General features: G+C 49.1%; 1 protein-coding gene across 1 annotated transcript in view; it reads right to left on the reverse strand.

The window, feature by feature from the left end:
* PLXNA4 (plexin A4) overlaps positions 1-18,644 on the reverse strand; it is a 449,849-nt gene extending 431,205 nt beyond the window's left edge. The window contains exon 1 of the mRNA XM_007982959.3: positions 18,066-18,644. The gene's annotated coding sequence lies outside the window, so the exon portion shown is untranslated. The remainder of the gene's footprint in view (positions 1-18,065) is intronic.
* Between the last annotated feature and the right edge of the window lie 2,536 nt (positions 18,645-21,180).

A 21,180-nucleotide genomic window follows, 5' to 3' on the forward strand; every position in this document is an offset into this window, starting at 1 on the left:
TTGAAATAAACTTGTCAGAGTTACTAAGTCAGTGCCTCTCAAACTTTCTCACTTCCTGATACTTGCAGAAACTGACAATATTTTTACTACACCCTGGGGCCAGAGAGGGAGCCTCTGCCTACTGCATGCCCCTTGTGCCCTCTGGCTGTCCACCTGCAGGGTTGAGGTGATCCGCTATATCAGCAAATCTTGAGAGCCTTCCCGGGACACCAGATGAGGCAGAGAGCAGGATCCACACTGAGCTTCAAAAACAGGCTGTATGGCTATTTCTGTGCCTGGTTACTAACAAAGAATGGTAGGTAGGGTAGAATTGAGTCTGCAACTTGCTTTTGTAGGAAGGTTGTGGAGAAGGCCCATAGCTCTCACCTGCCTATAATCATTGGAAATGAGTCCCCACATAATCTGCCCATTGGGCGTGGTCAATTTGGCATAAGTCGGGTTGCAGTGCCAGATCTATCTGCCTCCAAAGTCTATCCTGGGTCCTGGGTGCTCCCCTGCTTCTGGAGCCTAAAGAAAGTGAATCAATGGTTATTTGTCCAACCCAAAAGTGATGCTCTTCAGAAAATGCCACGTCAAAGGGTTCTGTCCTTGGTGCTGTGCTGTTTCATACTTTTATCAGTAAGTTGAATGAAGACTGAGAGTCACATTTATCAAATTTGCAACTGACAGATTCCAGGACTTGTGAAGGTCAAATGAGATAATATGAGAGAAGTCATTTAATAGTAGAGTAAGGCTCAACCCATTGATGAGGATGACACAAAGTTTAAGACTATCTTAGCAACCTGAAACAGGTCAAAACTGGACCCCCCAAAAGAAATTGAATGTGACAAACAAAAATTCAAATTTTAGGCTTCAAAAAATATTAATGGATAAAGTACCAGATGGCAGAAGGTTGTGGAAGACACACATATAATGAGGGTGGGAGAAGCTTAGAGACCCACTAGTTATGAACCAGCAGTGGGATGGGGGCTGCCCTAAGATCTTAAAGGGCTGCCCAGAAACCCTGCCATGCGGATGAATTTTGACATTGGGCTTTGCTATCTACACCTCCTGTAAATGGTGACCTGCACAAAATTAGATGTGGAGTCAGACCTACCTGTACCATGAGCAGCAATGAGCTCTGCATCAATGTGCAAAGCAGTTAAAAGAGAAAGAGCCCTCTATCACGTGCTACTGAAGTTGAGTTGTTCCCATCCCCTGCAAAGGCTCCCAACTTGCCAGCACAGCCAGGATGTTTGGCTCAGACAAAAGAGGTGGGAAGAGAGTTTATCAAAACCTACAACTTAAGATTTTCTTCTCAGAAGATGGAGGAAATGGGAGGAGGGGGTACATAAAGACAGGCAATCAATTACCAAGGAGCAACTGTGTGTGCCCTTGAATAAAAATCTCTTTATTTCCTTGAATTTTCCTTGAATTTACCTTTTTTTTTTTTTTTTTTAAGTTTTCACCTTTGCAAAACCTTTGGACCTTTTGACCAAAGACAACAGGAAATCAGCAAAGTTTAATGGAGTTTTCATTTTGGAAAGGATATTATCTGCAGCTCCTCTGTGCCCACCAAGCAATATGGTACATCTGTGGTCTAGAGACCAACTCATTAGGTGCTCTGTTTACCATCAGCTGGTGAAAAATGATAATCATATGGAAGAATAAACACAAAAACATGGACATCACTGCCTGCAGACTTCCCCAGGAAGCTACTTCCCACTTCCTGTAGATCCACAGCTGTTTCAGGATGTGTATGCCCTCTACTGTCCGACCATTCAAATACTTCTCTTTTCAAGCTCAGAAAACCAAGTTTAAGGTAGGGAGAGAGAGAGAGACAATCAAATAACCTTATGTTGGGTCCAAAGGGAACTGCAAATGTGTCTAAGACAATATCTGCTTTCAAGAAGCTTGCAATTAAGTGGGGATATGAGATATAAATACTGAAAATACAAGCCAATAAATCATATATTACCAGGAAATTCTTGGCAGGCTGTTTTCAGAAAGTCTCTCTGTATACTACTGTCTGCACACAAAAATGCCCAGACCTGGCATGTGGCTAAGTCTACTTGTAAAATTTGTTACCTGGTTAACATGCTGTTCCATGCCTAGCAATATTTTTAAGTTTTCAAATATAAGTTTTAAGTGAAAATGCCATTCTTTCAAAACAGTATGTGCTGGAGAAATGACATATTTTCAAAGCGAATTTTCTATATTTGGTCATGTGATATTCTGTAAGCTTTTTTATAAACGCTCTTTAGAATATTCCAAAAATGAGCATCATCAAATTAAAACAAGAGAACTTCTATTACATTGCCGCAAATCCTAGATGTAAATAAAATAGCATTTCACTCAATAATGATTGCCAGAAATATAAATACAGTTTAGAAAAATTATTTAATTAGTTTATTTTTAAGTATTTGCCAAGAAGGCTTCGGTCTTGCTAGTATTAAGTCCTGGGAGAAGGAACAAAGGAGAGTGAAATGAGCTACAGCAACTTCATGCAATTAGGCCTGGGTTTAGCAAAGCTCCCTCTCTCTGCTCCACACCCCCAACACTCGGCCTGGAGCCAATGACAGCCAAGATTCTTTGTCCAATTTGACATCATGCACATGGTCAGTATCCCGCCTCTTTTGCCTTTGCCTCCTTTCTTAGATCTTCTCATCCAAGCATAAAGCCAGCAGCCCCTTTGAGGACATCTGATGCCTTCAGGTCAGTAGGTAGTCTCTAAAATGAAATGTAAGAAGGTGGTACAAGAAAAGGGGAAAGCGTAGGGATTCCCTACCTTTGTTGCAGGCTCTGAGACAGCCTTGGAGAGGGCTCAGCTCACCAATCCCAAAGGCCTCAGTTGCAGTGGACAGGGGCATGGTGAGGGGATGTAACAAGGACACCCCCCGTGGCATCAACTGCTCTATTCCAGTGCTAACCACAGATCACTGCGGTTAGGTTACTTTCCTTCTTAGAGCCCCAGGCCCTGCCCTCTGCCTCCTAGTAAGGAAACAATGTGCCACCAGATAAACTGGGAGAAGCTGCTGAATTCCCTGAGACTAAAAGTGCAGCTCCATAAATGTATTACATGCCGAGAGCAGTTGATATAATGTACAAGAGCTGGGAAAAGAGGCGTGAGGAGGAATGAACAGAAATCCTGCCACCTCTGTGGGGTTTTTGAAAGGTTAGAGCTCAAAAACACTTACCCTGCCCCCCGTTTCTCCCCACAAGACAGCCCAAAGCACAAGCCAATTTTATCAGCAGCTCTGAGATACCCAGAAGTAATCCAGAGAAGAGGGTAGATCCATCGTTTCACTTGATGTTGCACTGCAATTTTGCAGCTAAAGACACTCTTTGGGCCTGAACTCCCGGGGTCCCTCAGTCTGGAAGAACAGGTCTAAATGATGCCTGGGCTAGTCAGAGGCCCAGCACTGTCTCGGGCCTCTCCCCATCCCCAAGTCTCACTACCTTCCACAGCAGCACAGAGTGCTGAAAGCATCTGGGAAGACTTGAAGGAGTTGGGTATATCTCTCTCTAGCACTGCTCAAACCAATGGCCTGTTCTCTGCAGTTCCTAAGGCATGCACTCTGTAATGGAACACAGGAGCCCGTGTCTACACCTCCTACAACAAATGAAGACCACTAAATTATAAAGCTCCCCTGCAAAATGCAAAGCATCTGTCACTAATATGCTAATCCATTCATTTTTCCCCATGTATTGGAAAGAGAGAGAACAGATAGTGCTTGAGTTTTACTAAGCCCTAGACTGTGTCTGGTATTTTAAAAATACCTTCATCATAGATTTGTGAAGCAAAGATATAAGAAACAGGGGGCAGAACCTGGAGAGGGATTGCCCCACCTAATGGCATTCCAATCATAAAAATTTTTCCTTGACACCTGACACTCCTGGACCAAGCCAACCCTATGTAGCGGCCAGGTACTACCTGCAGGCTTTGATTGTGCAGACTTTGTCCTACCTCCCAGAATGTGGGATTAGGTCAATGGGACATTATTCCTAATGGGCAAGGTCAATATTTTAATCACCAATCTCTTAGTTCATGGTGGAGTTCATTTCCCTAGACCATACTGTTTTGAGCATGCACTCACTGAAGTTGGAGGCACGCGCCAAGGAAGGGAACAAGCAGAACAGTGGCCCAGGTGTGCTCTGTTCCAAGCTTGCTCCATAAGTAGCACTCTGGGTGCTACTCAACCTCCAGGGATCGTTCTTTTTCCACTGGAAAGTAGTGGGATTCTCCTAAGGGAAGGTGAATACTTGGGATGCTTTCAGAATAATTTCAAGTACATTGTCCAAGACAGTATGTTTACATCGAAACATGAACTACTTGAAAAATGAAAGAATCTCTGTGTGGATCTTCTAGCTTCTTTGTCAAGTTTCTGCCAGATCCCAAAAGGAACTCCTAAGTCTGCAACTGGGTCCAGAAGGAAACAGCACTAGGTAAGCATGAAGTTGAAGCTGCCAGGGACACAAGAGCCTTGTATCCACCGGCCTCCTGGTCACTTCCACCTGCAAATCCACATGTGCCTCAATTCACCTTGTCCAGAAAAGAATGCAGTACTCCTGCCCCACCACTTCCCCCACAACCTGCCTCAGTCCAGATTTCTCCAGCTCCATGAATGGCATCATCTCCCACAGCCACCTAGGCAGGACACCTGCAGGACAGCCCCACTGCCCGTTCTTTGCTGCCCACCACCTTCACCACCATATCCACCATCTGTCAGCGCTAACTCCTATGATGTACTTCTCAGATCAGCCCCTTTCTCTCCTTTGCCACCACCTTTGATCAGCCCCAGCTCAGGATGCTTTGATTTACTGCAATAGCCCACTTCCAGTTATTCTCCACGTGGCCCCTGCTTAACCTTGCCACAGTACAAATCTGGTTTTGATTCTCTTCCTGGAGATCCCCAAGGCCTGACTGCTGCCTGATGGATAAATCCCTTAGCTGGACACTGATACTGTTCCTGGTGTAGCCTCTGCCATGTTGCCCCTTGCCCCACTTCCCACCTCTGCCTTGAACTCCTGCAGACCCCAAGGGCTGTGCTCTCACCTCTCTGTGCTGCTTCCTCCACGTGGGACGTCTGCTTATGAGTTCACAAAGACAATCTGAGAGATCCTTCAAAACATCCTCTAAAACTCAACTGGATGCCCCTCTTCCTCCTCCTCTTCCTCCTCCTCCTTCTTCCCCTCCTCCTCCTCCTTCTCCTCCTTCTTCTTCCCCTCCTCCTCTTCCTCCTCCTCTTCTTCCTCCTCTTCTTCCTCCTCCTCCTTCTTCTCCTCCTCCTTTTCCTCCTCCTCCTCTTCCTCCTCCTCTTCTTCCTCCTCCTCTTTCTCCTCCTCCTCCTTCTCCTCCTCCTTCTTCTCCTCCTTTTCCTCCTCCTCCTCCCTCTCCTTCTTCTCCTCCTCCTTCTCCTTCTCCTCCTTTTCCTCCTCCTCCTCCTCCTTCTCCTCCTCCCTCTCCTCCTTCTCCTCCTCCTCCTTCTCCTTCTCCTCTTCTTTCTCCTCCTCCTCCTCCTTCTCCTCTTCTTTCTCCTCCTCCTCCTTCTCCTCCTCCTTCTCCTCCTCCTCCCCCTTCTCCTCCTCCTCCCCCTTCTCCTCCTCCTCCCCCTTCTCCTCCTCTTCCTTGTCCTCTTCTTTCTCCTCCTCCCCCTTCTCCTCCTCCTTCTCCTCCTCCTCCTCTGCTTTCTCCTCTTTCTCCTTCTCCTCCTTCTCCTCCTCCTCCTTCTCCTCCTCCTCCTTCTCCTCCTCTTCCTCCTCCTCTTTCTCTTCCTCTTCGTCTTCCACCTCCTCTTTCTCCTCCTCCTCCTTCTCCTCCTTTTCCTCCTCCTTCTCCTCCTTCTCCTCCTCCTTCTCCTCATCCTCCTTCTCTTCCTTTTCCCCCTCCTCCTTCTCCTCCTCTTCCTCCTCCTCTTTCTCTTCCTCTTCGTCTTCCACCTCCTCTTTCTCCTCCTCCTCCTTCTCCTCCTTTTCCTCCTCCTTCTCCTCCTTCTCCTCCTCCTTCTCCTCATCCTCCTTCTCTTCCTTTTCCCCCTCCTCCTTCTCCTCCTCCTCTTCCTTCCCCTCCTCCTCTTCCTTCTCCTTCTCCTCCTCTTCCTCCCCCTCTTCTTGCTCCTCCTCCTCCTTCTCCAGGAGCCCTTCTTCATGTCCTGCTTTTCATAACCAGATGGGTGCCTCTCTTCCTATTCCCAGAGCACTCTCTTCATGCCTCAATCTCACTTCCTGCCACATTGCATGTAAATTCTCTATTCCCACATATGTTGTGTCCACACTAGGCCATGAACTCCCTCCTGGCAGAAGTAGGTCTTTCATCTCTACACAAATTCTCACATAGTGCCTAGCACATAGTAGGCACTCAATAAATATTGCTTGAATTGACTAATTGCTTGATCAATTAATTGATTAAATATTTCATGACATCATATCAACGTCTCTTACTAAAATATGCAAATATATGTGCATGGAGCTTGGTGAAATGTAGGCATCGAGGGATGTTACGAACCCTTTTCTTTTTCTGCAGTCCCCAGTTGAACCTACTACTGCCAGGATAGAGATCTCCCCGGGGACCCAGGCCTCTGGACTCCTGCACTGACCATCCCCTGCCACGGTCTTCTGCCATCCCTACTACATTCTCCTTTCTGACCCTCTGCATGTGGCTTTTATCACTTATACCTCCTCACCAGCTCAGCAAACACACTGGAGCTGATAAAGGTGTGATGAGAGGCCTAAGCTCAGTTTTCATTCTCTTTGTCTTGATTTTCTTTGACCTTGTGTGTAAATAGACTCTTTCTTCTGATGCTCACCCAACTCTTTAATATGCAAGGCCACATTCATCCTCACCTCCTGGGCTGCAGGTGTGAAACAGCAAGGGCTTATTCCTGGCTTTAAAGAGGAGAAATTGAGGCCTAGCCCAGAGAGGGCACTCGCTGAAAGACATTCAGCAGACCTAGGATTAGAAGCTCAGTTTCTGTATTCCCTGGCCAGTACATAATATTTCTTCAATTGCTTTGAAAATGAAAACCTCAGGATTATTTTGCAGGAAGAAACAAAAATAGGCCTAGAAAGACCGTAGCCACATTTCTGACAAGCTCCATTCAGAGGGCACTGTAACTTACATAAATGATTTCCTATTATACCGCAATTGTCACTGCAACACGACAGTCTTGCAGCTTCCTTGAAGTGTTCTCTTTGTTGTTTTTGTACAGATCCTCCAGAAAGAAGAATCACATATGGTCCGAGCAGGGAAACAAACCACATGACACCCGCAGACCCAGATTCCCCTTCAGCATGACTCTTCCTGAGGACCAAAGAGAATGCCATGAATAGTCCCCCATGGGCCTGAGCCCTCTCCCACCTGTCTTCCTCCCAAAGCCCTGCTGTATCCCTGCAAATAGGATTCCTTTTTTTGAAAAAAAATGAAAGTCAACAGTTTATGAAGAAGAAACGAAGTGGCAATTTCCCAGCATGGCTGGGAATCAATACAAGCTGTTGTCAGGGTTTTCCTTTCAAAGGGTGGCTGCCACACTTCTCCAAAGTCAAGAGCGACAGAGCTCCAGTGCTTGACTTACAACTGCTTCATCATAGCAAGATATTTTTAATTTAAAACTCACTGCAGTTGGGTTCGAACTCAGCTGGGACTTGATTTACTGCTAATTCATTTCTCCGATTTCTATAATTCTAAGCTCAGTCACCAAACAGTTTAATGCTGATAGAATCACCAGTGCAATGCCTTATGAATGGGCGTCAGGGGAATTTTGTTAGTGTGTGTTAGCAACTGTTATTCACTCTGGAAAGGAGGACCATGCCTATACCAAGCAATGGGGGGGGCCTATAATTGGGCACGTGAATTACCAGTGTCCCCAAGTGATTCAAACCCAAATACCACTGAGAGGGTACTCCCTTTTACCCCAACCCACATACACACTCCCACTCTCTCTCTCTCTGTCTCTCTCTCTCTCACACACACACACACACACACACACGCACATACACAATCATTACTGTGTTAGATGAATGCCAGGTGGTGAAAATGCTTTCCATGGGAAATGCCTAACTTCACTCCCAGGTCACTACCCAGTGGTGGAAACCATGGATTTACAGTCTAATTAGAAATACTCAGCCCTTTCTTGGATGGCAAAGTTTTCTCTTCCCAAGAGAAAATTTGTTTCAATCATCCAAAGTTTAGGGAGATGTGTCTTAATAACTCAAGCTTCCTTTGTTAATTTGATAAAGAACACTTATCTTTGTCAGTTATATTGAAGCCTCTTATTCAAGAAGTATAGCTGGAGAAAAAAAAATTGAGAAGGTGAATGTCATTACTCACATATTTTGCAAACATCCATCTTGATCTGTTATGTGCAAGCAAAAAGTGCCACTTGTGGGAAACATGTCCACAAACCTGTCAGAATGGCATTCACACTTCTCGAAATGGTTTCTTTATGAAATATACACCTGAAGGCAGATCGCAAGGCCACGGTCGCTAAAGTTTTGTGAGAATTCGCAGTCATTTCTGGGAGTCTCAAAAGCAAATGACAAGGACAAGAGGCAGGCAGTGCCTCTGAAAGTTGGGGCCACAAGTCCCTGCAAGTCCCCATTTTATCAGTACAGTGAATTCATTCTTCCGGTTTTTTCACCTCTGAAGTAAACCAAAACTTGAAAGCTTCCGGTTGAAGGCCACCATCTCCCAAAATGCCTTTCTAGGGAACCCTCTTTCCAGGAGACATCAATAGGCTTAAATACACCCACATAAAGGGATCCCCATGGCCCAATAACCTGAAAAGCAGTGGGCGAAGAATAAATAGGTTTCCCAATAACAGGTCTTCTTCGCCTTTAATTCACCCTTGTGCATCTCCGTGAATAGGACAAAAGAGAGGATGCTTGCAAAACTTACTTGGTCACAGAACGCTTTTTCCATGAAGGATTTTATAGACTAGTCTTTGGAATGTTTTGCTAAATTCAGCTTGGTCTTCCCCTTCAATCTATCAGCGCCTAAACCCATAGTGAGTTTTGCACAGAGGGAAATAATTTAATTCCATGTGCATCCATGAGCAATACCACTGCACCTACCTGTCCTTGACCATTATGACCCAGGATGCTGGAGGGTGACTGAGGGGCTCAGCCTGCACCCATCTGGATTCATCTGAATCCTCTGGAATAGCCAGTCAGCCTGACTTTTGGCTCTGTCCCTGCTGCAGAGCAAGAACCCACCATATTAGCCTGGTTCACACTTCCCTAGTATTGATATGTTTAAGGTCATTCTTCTCCACCTTATCCTGCTCCATTTATTCCTTCTATTTTTACAGCAAATATTTATCCATTGCTTCCAGTAAGATAGGCTCTGGATTGGGCACTGAGTATACAAGAAGTAAGAAATGATCCCTCTCAACCTAAAGTATAAGGAAATACATGATTCCCGTTGTTTTCATTGCCACTGTCAGTAGCAGCTTCTTTATCATTATTAAAAAGCATGAATTGAGTTACTGATTAAACCAAAAACTGCTTGAAGCAGGGGCTGACCCTACCTTCTGGGAGCTGCAACTCTCAGGCAGACACCCTAATGCAGGCCCTCGTCTCTAGGTCGGTGAGTTGCTCACATCAATCAGTGGTTAAGGACAAGTGCATTTAGGGAGGAAGACAGGGTCAGTATCTAATGGACAAGAGAGCTGGAAAGAGGTCACAAGCACAGCATGACCATCAGTCCTCTGCCCAGCCTGACCCTAAAGGGCCTTCAAAGCACAGGAGTAGTAAAAAATGTTGATGAGGGGCAGGACTAGCTAAAGGCAATGACTTACAGGAAATAGTTTATGCAGAAATGTCCCCTGTAGCATTATATTTCAATGCTTTCATTATTTCTGAAAACTAGGGGGGTGGCAGAGGTCATTACGACCTCTCCCTGCTTCCCAGCAGCTGTGCCGTCCCTGAGATAGTCACACACCACTATGCGGAAGGCTTGCTGTTGTTTAACAAGTCCCAAAACATTAGAAAAGTCTCCAGATATCGGATTGGCACCCATTCTTCATGTGGTTTCTATTTGGGGTTTAAATTGGATAACCCACAGTGTAGTCGACTAGTGTTGACATAGACTCGTGAATTCTGGGGCTCCTAATTGGAGTACCCTGCCCTGTCTTGCCATCTGACTCTGTTCTGAAGAACTTTATGTTCCTTGCATGGAAACTATTATCCCAGACTCCCAATTTATGTATCTACCCAAATCTGCAGAGTCTCACCTGACATCATGCCACCCCACCCCAATTCTGAGCTGCAGTCATTTTCCTGTTCCCCTTGTTATCATTGCCACTGCCAGTAGCAGCTTCTTCACCATTATTAAAAAGCATGAATTGAGCTCTTGACTAAACAAGACACTCCTTGAAGCAGGGGCTGACCCTACCCTCTAGGAGCTGCTCCTCTCAGGCAGATGCCCTAACGCAGACCCACGTCTCTAAGTCAGTGAGTTGCTCACATCAATCAGTGGTTAGGGGCAAGCATATGTATTTAGGGAAGAAGACAGGGTCAGTATCTAATGGACAAGAGAGGTCCCAGTGATGCTTTCTGCCATTCCTCTGATCCTAAAGTTCTTGCTGTCTTTTCTTCCTTCAGAGGCAAAGGCTGAGCTCCTGCAGGGTTAACTCTGACATACCTACTGCAGGGAGAACCAAGGAAGCCCCAGCCCCAGGGCCTGACCCACAGAGGCTCTAACTTGACCTGGTATCCCAACCCCGAAGTGAGAGGAGTTGACTGAAGCCTCGTGGGCTGACCTGTGACCATTGAGCTACAGCAGACCAGAAGGACCCGTGGATTAACTGCTGGCTGTGCCTCCCCACCACAGACTATTCTGAGATATAGTGTTCACACCAGGCTTCCCTGGATACCTCCTGAGTGACTGAGCCACCAGCTGCTTTTCACTGGGAAGCCAGGGCCAGCTTGGTAACACACTATTTGTTCTTCTTCCTTCCCTACCTCTCCTCCTTTGTTTCACTTTTGCTTCCCTGGGACCCCACCCCTCAATAAAGTGGTAACACACAGCTTCTGCCTTGAGCTCTACTTTCTAGGGAACCCAGGCTGTGACTGGGGTGAAGGACAGACAGGCAGAGGGGGCAAGGCCCAGGCTCTCCATAGGTTTGACAAGAACAGTCCTGCTTGCATCTGTTCTGTGCATTGGAATTCCATATAAAATTTCACTGGGGCAAAGACTTTCACTGTATACATATTAAAATATGTTTAATCACCGATCTAGACTAACCTCCTCATTTTATAAACAATAAACTGAAACATAAAATGATTTTTCCCAAGATGCTTTAGTTAGAGTTTTCTACATCTATCTGTCTCCAAAGCCTAGCTTTTTCCACAACAGTGGTTTTTAAGCAAAGGGACATATTGGAATCATCGAGGAACCTAAGAAAATGGACATGTGCCTAAGTAGCTGTCTCTTTCCTTGGAAAGACAAGGGGCAGGATAGGCTCTGAAGAAGCCTGAGCAAATGCTGAGGCCAGAGGTGGACTCTCTACCTGCTTGGCACAATTCTGCTTGAGAACCTAATGCTTACACAATCACCAGAATCCAGTACTTGGTTTATGTAATGCAAAGGTTCAGTGGAAATTTTCACTGTAGAAGCCACCTCTTTATTCACATTTGAGAGTAGACATAGGAAAGTGCCTGTCTTAGTTCAGTGTTTCTCAGTGGATTCCAGGTCCACTACACAGTATATCTACTTTTGTGATTTCGCAATCCATGTGAGTGTATTAAAGGATCTGAGAAGTCCTGCAGCAAGGAGTAACTTTAGCTTTGCTTTACACCCAGGGTTTTGCAAACTTATTTGACTGTGGAAACTTTTTTGTATGTAATGCCTATTCACTCCCCCACAGCATATACTTTGGGAAACTCTGCTCTGTTTTAAGTATTACTTTCAGGAAAGCAGGTCTGAGACGGAGAGGAAGAAAATGAATTCCAACTGACTCTAGCAATGTTAGCTGACATTCCAGGCAGGCTGCTTCTTCAGTTGCACATCCTGAAGTCTGCTACTGTCTCCTCTCACTCTCTAACCCTGCCACAAGAACGGAAGCAATCCACCAGCTATGCCTTGCTTACTTCTTTCCTCTTGGCCTCTGGGCCAAAGCCAAGGAATGATTGGTTCACCTTCTAGTTTGAGCCTCCACACTACCAAAAGGGAAATCCAGCTGTGCTCATTCGAGAAGAGTTCAGTGAGTATGTCAGATAAGGAACTGATCTTGAGCAAAGACCAGGAAAGCCTTTCAATTGCCACGGTTTTCCTTTCCTAAATTTCCAGTGACCTCTTCCTCAACTGCTTCTCTTCTCGCACTTCATAGTGAAAATACTCTACACTGTAAGACCTTGGGAATTAATTCAGCGAGGCTATGTTCAGCGCATTGACTGAGGAGGCTCTATCCTCTTAGCTAGTGATCTGTTTTGTGTTGGAGTGACAAAACATCCCCAAATCCAATTTGCTGTTGCGAATCCTGGTTCATGGAGGAAACACCATAGAGGAGAAGGGGAAGATCCAAGCTCAGAAGGAAAAGAGAGGATGCCTGAGATCTCGCCAACACCTGTTGGTTTCAGTGTGCACAGGACGTTACCTGCCAGTGTTTTATCCACTCATTCCTACTGCTGCCTCAGAGGGGAGGAGATGAAATTCCAAGTACACCCCTTCTAGCCACCTCAAGTTGGACAGAACCTTCACTCACTTTACAGTGTAGAGAAGTCAAAGAAATAATGCATGGAATAAAAGTTTGTCTTTTGGAGAAAAAGAAAAAAAAAAAAAAAGACAAGTAACCAAAGTGCCTCGCTTGTGGATTTCTCCTAAAACGTTTGGACCAGAGGGATTAAGCTTAGCCCTGGCTTTGGAATGGGACAGAACCCAACCAGGCCCATGGGCTCCTTCAGGGATTCACACCCACACCTTTTGGCATCAGGATATAATTCCTAATGCCTTGCCTTGGCCTGCACCATCTCAGGTCTGGATTACTTTCTTCATGCAAATGGGCACCTATCAAAATTCCTCTAAGTGCTACAGGATGGCTATCCCCTGACATGGTCCATTGGCACCAACATCTGATGAGTCTCTGCTCCAACCACCATAGGATCCAGGTACCCAGCATGGCATGTTGTCCCCAGGCACAGATTTCTTCCCTGCTTCTGGATCCTAAAGTCAGAAACTCTACGAGTAATAAATGCATGAGTGAACAAATGTCAAACACCTACCGTGAGTGGTGTAATGGTAAGAATCTTTGCCCAAGAGGGAAAAAACCATCCATCCCTTAGCAACCTGGGGCCTTAGACATCTCACCTAAACTCTCTTCTCGGCCTTCGTTTCTATGCTATCAAAATGGGAATAAGCAATACCTACCTTGCACAGCTACTTTAAAGATGAAATGAGAAAGTGCTGTTTCCACAATACTAGCAATTTGAAGCAGTCAGCAGGGAGAACTAGACTCCTATCAGAATTGGAGCCTCAGAGAGTCTAAAGTAAAGACGGGGACTTCACTCAATTCGTTCATTCACTCCTTATTTTTTCCTGGGAGAAAATGGGAATTGCCAAATGAGGTGACAGTCACCCTCAGGACCTGGGCACTCTGCTAGAATGATCCATGCAATTTTATAACCTACCAACAGCCAAAGAGAAGATTCATCCCCCTTGATGCATGGGGAAATAGAGTCTCAATGAATAAATACATTTGCCTGGTATCACGGAGGTAGTGCAAGAGACTAGGACCAGATATTCTAAACTTCCTCCCAAGCCCTCACCCATAAACCTCCCACAGGGGCAGCAATACAGTGAACACATATATTCTAAGGAGGCAACCAGCACAGTGATGAGGAGAAAGGTCAGATTGCTCACAAGTGAGACGTGGCTCCATCACTAAGTGGCTGTGTGATCTGGGACAAAGTCTTTAACCTCCTGCATCTCAGTTTCCTCCTGGAGGAAATGGGGACTGTAATAGCCTATCTGGGTTGTTATGAGGCAAACTACTTAAATGGTGCCTAGCCCTAATGAGTGCTCAATAAATATTGGCCACCATCATCATTAATTATCATCTTTCGTTCCATTGTTTTTACAAGAACTGAAACCAATACTAATATCCTCACAGCCTCTTCCCTTGGGAGGCTGATGCCACAGGACAGGGCAGGGGTGTGGGGGCTTACACAGACTTACACAGGGACTCGGGAAGCTTTTCTTCCAGGCTGCTCTATACCATGCAGGGAAGCAGCCTCCTCCTTCAGGAACAGGCCTGGGCTGTGGGAATCAGGACCCCTGCCCGTCTTTCATTTCAAGATCCATCTCTTACCACTTAGCAGCAGAGCCCCCTTCAGCCTCCCTACAGGCTCCACCTTCCTACCACAACTTGAATGGTACTGCCTGGGCAGTGAGGACAACATGAAAGAAGAAAGAGAAAGTCTGGGCAGCTAGAGGGGATCAGGTGGGAGTCCCGGGAGGGAGCAGTGGAGCTTGCAGCTTTTAAAGAGACAGTGTCCTGTCCACGGGGCCCTGTGGGGACCAAGCATAGCTCGATAGAGCCTATAGGCCAATTATCCTAATCATGTGCATCTCCCAAACAGCCGTTTGATTTATTAGTGAGACGTCTTTTTAAAATGCCGCTCTTAAATATAAATAACACTTAATCATCCAGCTGTCGTTAAATTCATGTTATATTGATTTCTTGGAGTGCCGCAAATTTGAGGGCGAATGGGCTGGCGGATGTGCGCACAAAGCCAAGAGGTAGATTAGCAAATGGTGGGGACAGAGAAGTGGGGGTTGGAGGGAGAGGAAGGGAGGTGTCAAGGGAGGGAAATGAACCTACTCAATAGCCCAGGATCTGAGACAGTTTCACATTGGGTAGCGCCGGACACAAATAAGAAGAGAAGAGACACTGGCACATCTGTTGCATAGTCTAATGACAGCCAAGATCATGGTCGTGTTTTCTGTATTGCTGCCGCCCCCTTGTAACCCACCACAGAGCCACTCCAACAGGTCTCTGATGTTCATTGTCTGCGTATGCCTTCTCTAGGTGAGGATGGGGAGAAGCAGCTAAGAAATGCCCCCTAGCTGGCTAGAAGTAGAGAGATCCACTGCGATTTCTTTGCATCAAAGCCTGATGATAACTATGAACCAAGAGTGGTTAATGACCCAGCCCCTTTAGCTCTCTCCCACTTCTGGACTGCTGCCATCCTAGAAAGCCCCCACTTCATTCCCAGCAGCCCTCATTGTGATGAAAAGGATCCCGAGGCCAAGTGTATGTAGGCAGACTCTGCCGTGCAGATTTCCCTGTCTGCAGGGAGTAGCAGCAGCAGGCGACAGAAAGGCACAGAGAAGGAGAAAGGAAACAAGTTGACTGCCTTGGAGTCCTCCAGAAATGTCTGCAGTGTCCCGGTGGGCATCCAGGATGAAGTCCTGGGAGGACAGAGGAGAGCCCCGGGAGGCTGTGATTGGGCAAGAAGGAGCAGCTTGCAGGTGACCCACGCCTAGTGCTCACAGGAGAGCTGCCTTAAGCACCATCTACCAGGCAGTGAGGGTCTGCTGAAAAGAAGCATTCATGGCTGGAGTTTTTCTAGTGTGAATCCCTTCTCAGTGAGAAAGACCTCAGAGAACTTAAAAGGAAGGGCACAGAAGAGTGGCAGAGAGGGTGAATGACAGTATGGCATGCTCCAGGGCTGGGCAAGAGAGCCAGGAAAACGTGATATATACTCCGCTTTACAGAGATGTTAATTAATGCCTGCCTTGTCCTAGAAACCAAATTGGTACCTAACGCTAAGTGCAGAAAGTGCGGAGATTGTTTGAACCCAGATGTTTAGCTTATAACCAGCATAATGACTGCTGGCTTTGCATTAAAATGATGGATCCTGAGGCTGCAAATACATGAGAAAGGAAAGAGGGTAGGGAGGAAAGCAGAGAAAGGAGTGGAGGTCTGCAGGGAAGATGCAGACATTTCAGGAAGATCCTGTACCCTATCCCTTTGCCTCTTCCAGGTCTCATGAGGGACTGTTTACCTGGGAGGCACCCACTGTTGCTGGAGCTCATTATTTCTATTGCAAACCATGTGCTGCTGTACACGTAGGTGGGACCTACCTGTCCACGCCCTCGAGGGGCATGTGGGGAGAAATGTTCCATTTCTTCCACAGCCCGGAAGACAGAGGTGGACCCCATTGTCACACATGCTGGGGGAGCTGACCACATTTAGCCAGACTCTGAGAACGCATGTGGGTATATATCTTGGGTGTGTATGTGTGTGCACACGCCCACCATGCTTAAAAAGCAAATAAGGTTTCTTCCCCCTACTGGGGTCTCCCCATTGTGAGAGATTTGCTTTATTCCATCTACGCTTTTCAGTCAATCAAAGGGCAGCTCACACAGCACACAGCGGGAATACAATCTCCCTCCCGGGGCATCTGCGCTTCTCCTCAGCCTAGCCAGAGACCTTTGCAGGAGCTGAAAAAAGTTTGGAAATAGCGGAGTCAGGGTGCTGAAAAAGCCCTTTCATTCATCCCCCATCTTCAGGATTTACAAAAACAACCCAAATTCTGAGCCTAGCACTGAGGCCTCCTTGTTCAAAAGAATGTTTGCTCCTCTCCCATCATGTTCTGGAAGACTTGTAACATATTTTTTCCACTGGTGGGTTTGTGGGATACTCTGAACACATGATCTTGGACAGAGGGTACAAGCTTATTCAGTTCTGGGGGAGAATGATATGATCAGGTTGCCCAGAAAGGTACCTCAAAGGGACAGCTCGAGAAACGCAGGAGCTTGTACATGTATATTCAATTCCAAATTTGTTTTGGAGCTCATGTTCTTCTCCCTATGACCACTGAGACCCTAAATGAGTTGCTCTTAGACCCCAAGAAGGGAACTATGGAAAAGCCTCTTAGAACCCCAGACACTTCCTACCTCCTCCAGAAAAAGTTAAAATGAGCAGCCTGTGAAACTCCAGCCAGAGAGAACAAGAATGAAAATGCTTTCGGGATATAGGACCTTAAAGAATGGGCTTCTGTGGAGTGGTTCTACACTCGGAGCAGCCCTGGGCTCTGGGGGACGCTGGCAGACCCATGAATGCTTTGCCTCCTCCAGTGGGCACCGCCGCCTGCCGCGGTCGTGAGGGAGGGAAGCCTACTCTTTTGGAGAACTACACCCCTCGTGCTTCCCCCTTCTAGTTATCTTTCTCAGACACACACCTCGAAAGGCATGTGACAGGTGTTCGCCAGCCGGAGGCACCAGGGAAGGCAGCCCCATGTGCCAAGGAAGGGTAGGGAGGTGAGAGGGGACCCAAGCCCTGTCTGCTTGCTGCTAAGCAGGGACTGAGGCTGTGAATAAGGTCATACCTTTTAAGGAGGATATGACCCCCGTACCTTCCCTAGACAAGCAACATACGCGGCGATGCTTTAAGCCGCTTTCTGTCTGAAATCTCGGCGCATTCCCGGGGAAGCAGTGCCACGCTTCAGAAAGGCGTTTGTGCTGCCTCTTACTGGGGAAACGCAGTGTCTGTTCCATATGCGCCGCCCTACAGAACTGCAGCCCCAACCGCCTATGTGGCCTCCTCTCCACGCGTTGGGCCATCACTCTCTCCAAATAGGCGTCCGAATATCTGTGGTTCTGTCTCCCGTTGAAATCCCAGGGTGTCCAAAGGCCACGGGGCCGCGATGACACTGGGTGGGTCTCCGGAGACCTCCCAGGACTTCTCCCGTTTTAAAGCCCAGCTAGGGATGAAAGGGGCTGAGAGCTAAAAAATCGCTCCCTCAACCTTTTCGGGTGGGAGGCAGAGCCGGGAATACACAGAATCCCACCCCGAAAGTCCGGGAAAGAGAAGTCTGAGTCCGGGAGCGTGAGAGGAGAACGCACCCGGGAAATCCCTGCTCCGGCCGCTGCACCTCCGCGGGCGCCCAGGTGGGACATGGGCAGGTGCGCGAGCGCTGTGTGTGCCGGTGTGGATCTGTGTGTGTGCCTGCGTGTGTGTGTGTGCGTGTGCCGCGGGCTAGCTCCAGGGCACCGAGGATTCCCGGGCCGACCCGGCCCGGGTCTCTCCGACCGCGCTGCCCTCACCGCCCGCCCGGCCCCGCTCCCCGGCTGGCCGGCTCCTTACCTGGACGCGCCGCGTTTCCCTCCTTCAGCGGGAGCGCCGCATTGACACTGCAGATGGAGCCTATGCCGCTGCCTCTCGCCCTCCTCTGAACGTGTGCGTGTGCGCGCGTGTGGCTGCCTCCTCCAGCCCCAGCCCCGAACGCAAATACTCCACCGAGGCACAGGGAAGCCGGGAGCAACCGAGGAACGCGGAGGGCGCCGAATCAGAGCCTGCGGGGCTTGACAGCTCCTCTTACGGCGTCCAAGGTGGGCGTAATGTCCAACAAGAAGGTCGGAAAATGGGGATCGATTCCGAACACCCCTTTCCTCCACCCAACCCGGGAGTCTGAGCAGCGGCGGCGGCTCTCGGGGGCTGCGGTGGCGACGCGGGGCTGCCCCCCTTCGTCCCCACCCCCGCGGGCTGAATGTCCTTGATGCCAAGCGGGCACAGCGGCGTCACTCCGCGCCGCCCATGCTCGCCCGGTCGGGCCGCTGCCCGGGCGCGGCGAGTGCGCGGGGGACCCGCCGGGGAGCGCTCTCGGCGCCTCTGCGCGCCTCTCTGGGTAGCGGCGGCCGCCCCCCGGCAGCCCGCGGCCGGCCGCGCCGCTGCAGCCCCCACCCTTGCCGGGGGATTCGCTGGGCAGTGCCCTGGGGCCGGGGCTGGGGGGCCTCGGGAGCCGCCGGCTGCTCCCCGGGGAGGCACGGGGCTGCGGCGGCGGTGGCGGCGGCGGCTGGCGCTGCGGCAGCGGAGAGCTCGGCCGCGGGCCGAGCCGGGCCTCCCGGGCGCGCCCCCGGCCCCCCGGGCGGGCTGCTAGCAAAGTTTGCAGGGGGCAGGGAGCGGGGCCGCCGCTGGCTCGGCCGCCGCCGGAGCTCCCGGGCTGCCTGCTGCCGCCGCGGCTCGCTGCTGCTGTGCATTGAAGCCCGGCCAAGCGCTGCAAAAACTCCAGCTGCCTGGCGCTCTCTGGGTCCTCCTCTCCTCCCTCCCTCCCTCCCTGCTTCCCTTCCTCCCTCCCTCGCCTCGCCTCCTCTCCTCCCCGCCGCCCGCCGCCCGCCGCCCGCCGCCGCTCCCTCTCTGGCTCGCTCTCGCTGGCTCGGAGCTCGCGGCTGACATCTAGACCGAGGGAGAGCTGCCGGCAGAGGGGGCAGGGGGCGCCTCCCTACACTCTCCCACCTGCCGCCGCCTGGCTCGCCGGCTCTCGCCCTACCAATGTTTGCCGACACCCCCCCGGGTCCCGTCGGCCCGCACGGAGCCACCCTGGCAGTGGCGATGTGGGGCAGAGAGGGGGGCATACATGGGTGACCCGGGCGCAAGGCGCGCCCTCAGAGGGAGGCACCCAGCCGCCTCGAAAGGTGCAGCTCTGGGCGCTGGCCGTCGGAGGGACCCTCAGGTGCTCAGAGCTGACACGAGCGCACACTGACGCCGAGGCATACACCCATTCCTACTCAGAACCCTTCCCAACACCCCACCAAGTCACCCCCACATAGCACCCAAGGAGGCCGAGGACACCGAGGGCACAAGGCCTGCACGAGAGAACATGAGTGGTCAGTGCCCCAGAGCTGGCTTGGTAACCTGACTTTTCCTGTCATGTTTATACTGAGCGGTTCTCCTGGCTCCTCTCTTCTCTGAAACCCTGGATCCTAGACTACATCCAAAACAGACCATGCCAACATCAGGGTGGTTTCTGAAGTCCAAAGAAAGCAATTACCATGTGGTTCTGGTTTAGGCAGTGGAGATGGGGAGTGGGTGGCACTACCTCCCAAACCTCTGCCTAGATCCCGTTAGGAATGGGCCCAGCCACCAAGAGAACCCAAAGGGATTCCCACACCTGTTATCGAAACTCTGTGCATACCTCCCTCATCCTCATCCTGGCTCCCAGCATAGTCTCAGGGAAGTGGCACCTTCAGCAGTGTCCAGTAGGCATTCCCTGGGATAGGCAACCATCAAGGACGACCCTCTAAAGGAGTCAACGGCTCTTGGCTTCCTCTCTCCTGTCCCTTCTTTAGTTTTCCGTGTCCTCACACCCAGCAACTCCCTGCCCATTACTGTCCCTCCCATCAAAACATCTCAGAGCCTCCTTATTAGATGGACATGATTGATAATGGCATAGATTCCTATACCTCCCTATATGGGTTATATTCTCACAGAAAACAAAGTTGTGTGAATTGGGGAGCCTTTGAAAGGAGCTGTGAGATGATAGTTTAAACAAGCCCCAAAGTGAGCAGCACATGTAGGTCAGGCTTGGCCCACCCATAGAGGACCCCACTGAAACTTTGCTCTCACCAATGAGAAGATGAACCAAGCCAGAATGAGGAGTAAACCAGATGTTTGATTCTTTGGTTAAAGGATATTCCAGGAGACAGCGTGGAGCCCTTTTAGTCTCTGGTTCTCTGCTAAGTATTGCATGGCCGAGAGAGCAGCAAGGAGTTATCTTATTAAGCTTACGTGAATACATTGATCTGGCTCCACTCTTCCCAGAAACCCTGAATCCCAGACTCTAGATAAAGCACACAATATCAGGTTAGTTTCAGAAGTCCAGAGACACACATAACAAAATCACTCAATGCTACTGCCTCTTGGACATCCTTCCGGGGTGGAGGAAGCCCAGGGCCAAATGTCTCTCTGTGCAAGACATGAGGCCAGCCGGGCACTGAGGATACAAAATCGAAGGAAGCCCCCTCACCCCCGGATCCATGTAAGGTTTGCATCACCTGATCCTGGCACTGCTTCTAGGTGCCCCTTTTAAAATTGCTGCATGGAACCATCACAGTCCATTCCCACAAGTGAGAGCCCAGATAGCCCCACGAAAGTCCCTAATGGGTTACTTAAGGAATATTGTTCAATAAAAGCAGGGCAGGGGGTACTCCTTCTGAATGTCTGTTGGCCACTCAGTATGCCATAAAATGCTGAAAGGAATGGGGAAGGTGAGAAAACAGCTCTGTCTCCATTCTCAGTCATTCTGGCATGTATTTTTAATACAATCTGATTGTCTTTTTCCTCCTCGGTTCAGGCGTGTGTGTGTTTGTATGTGTGTGTGTGTGTGTGAATATGGCTTGAGTTCCAGGCCCATTTCCTGATGGATAGACGGGAAGTCAAAGACCTTTTTCTTTTTTTTTTTCAGAGGTGGCAAATAAAATGT

Source organism: Chlorocebus sabaeus, chromosome 21 (assembly GCF_047675955.1).
Source record: "Chlorocebus sabaeus isolate Y175 chromosome 21, mChlSab1.0.hap1, whole genome shotgun sequence".
NCBI lineage: Eukaryota > Metazoa > Chordata > Mammalia > Primates > Cercopithecidae > Chlorocebus > Chlorocebus sabaeus.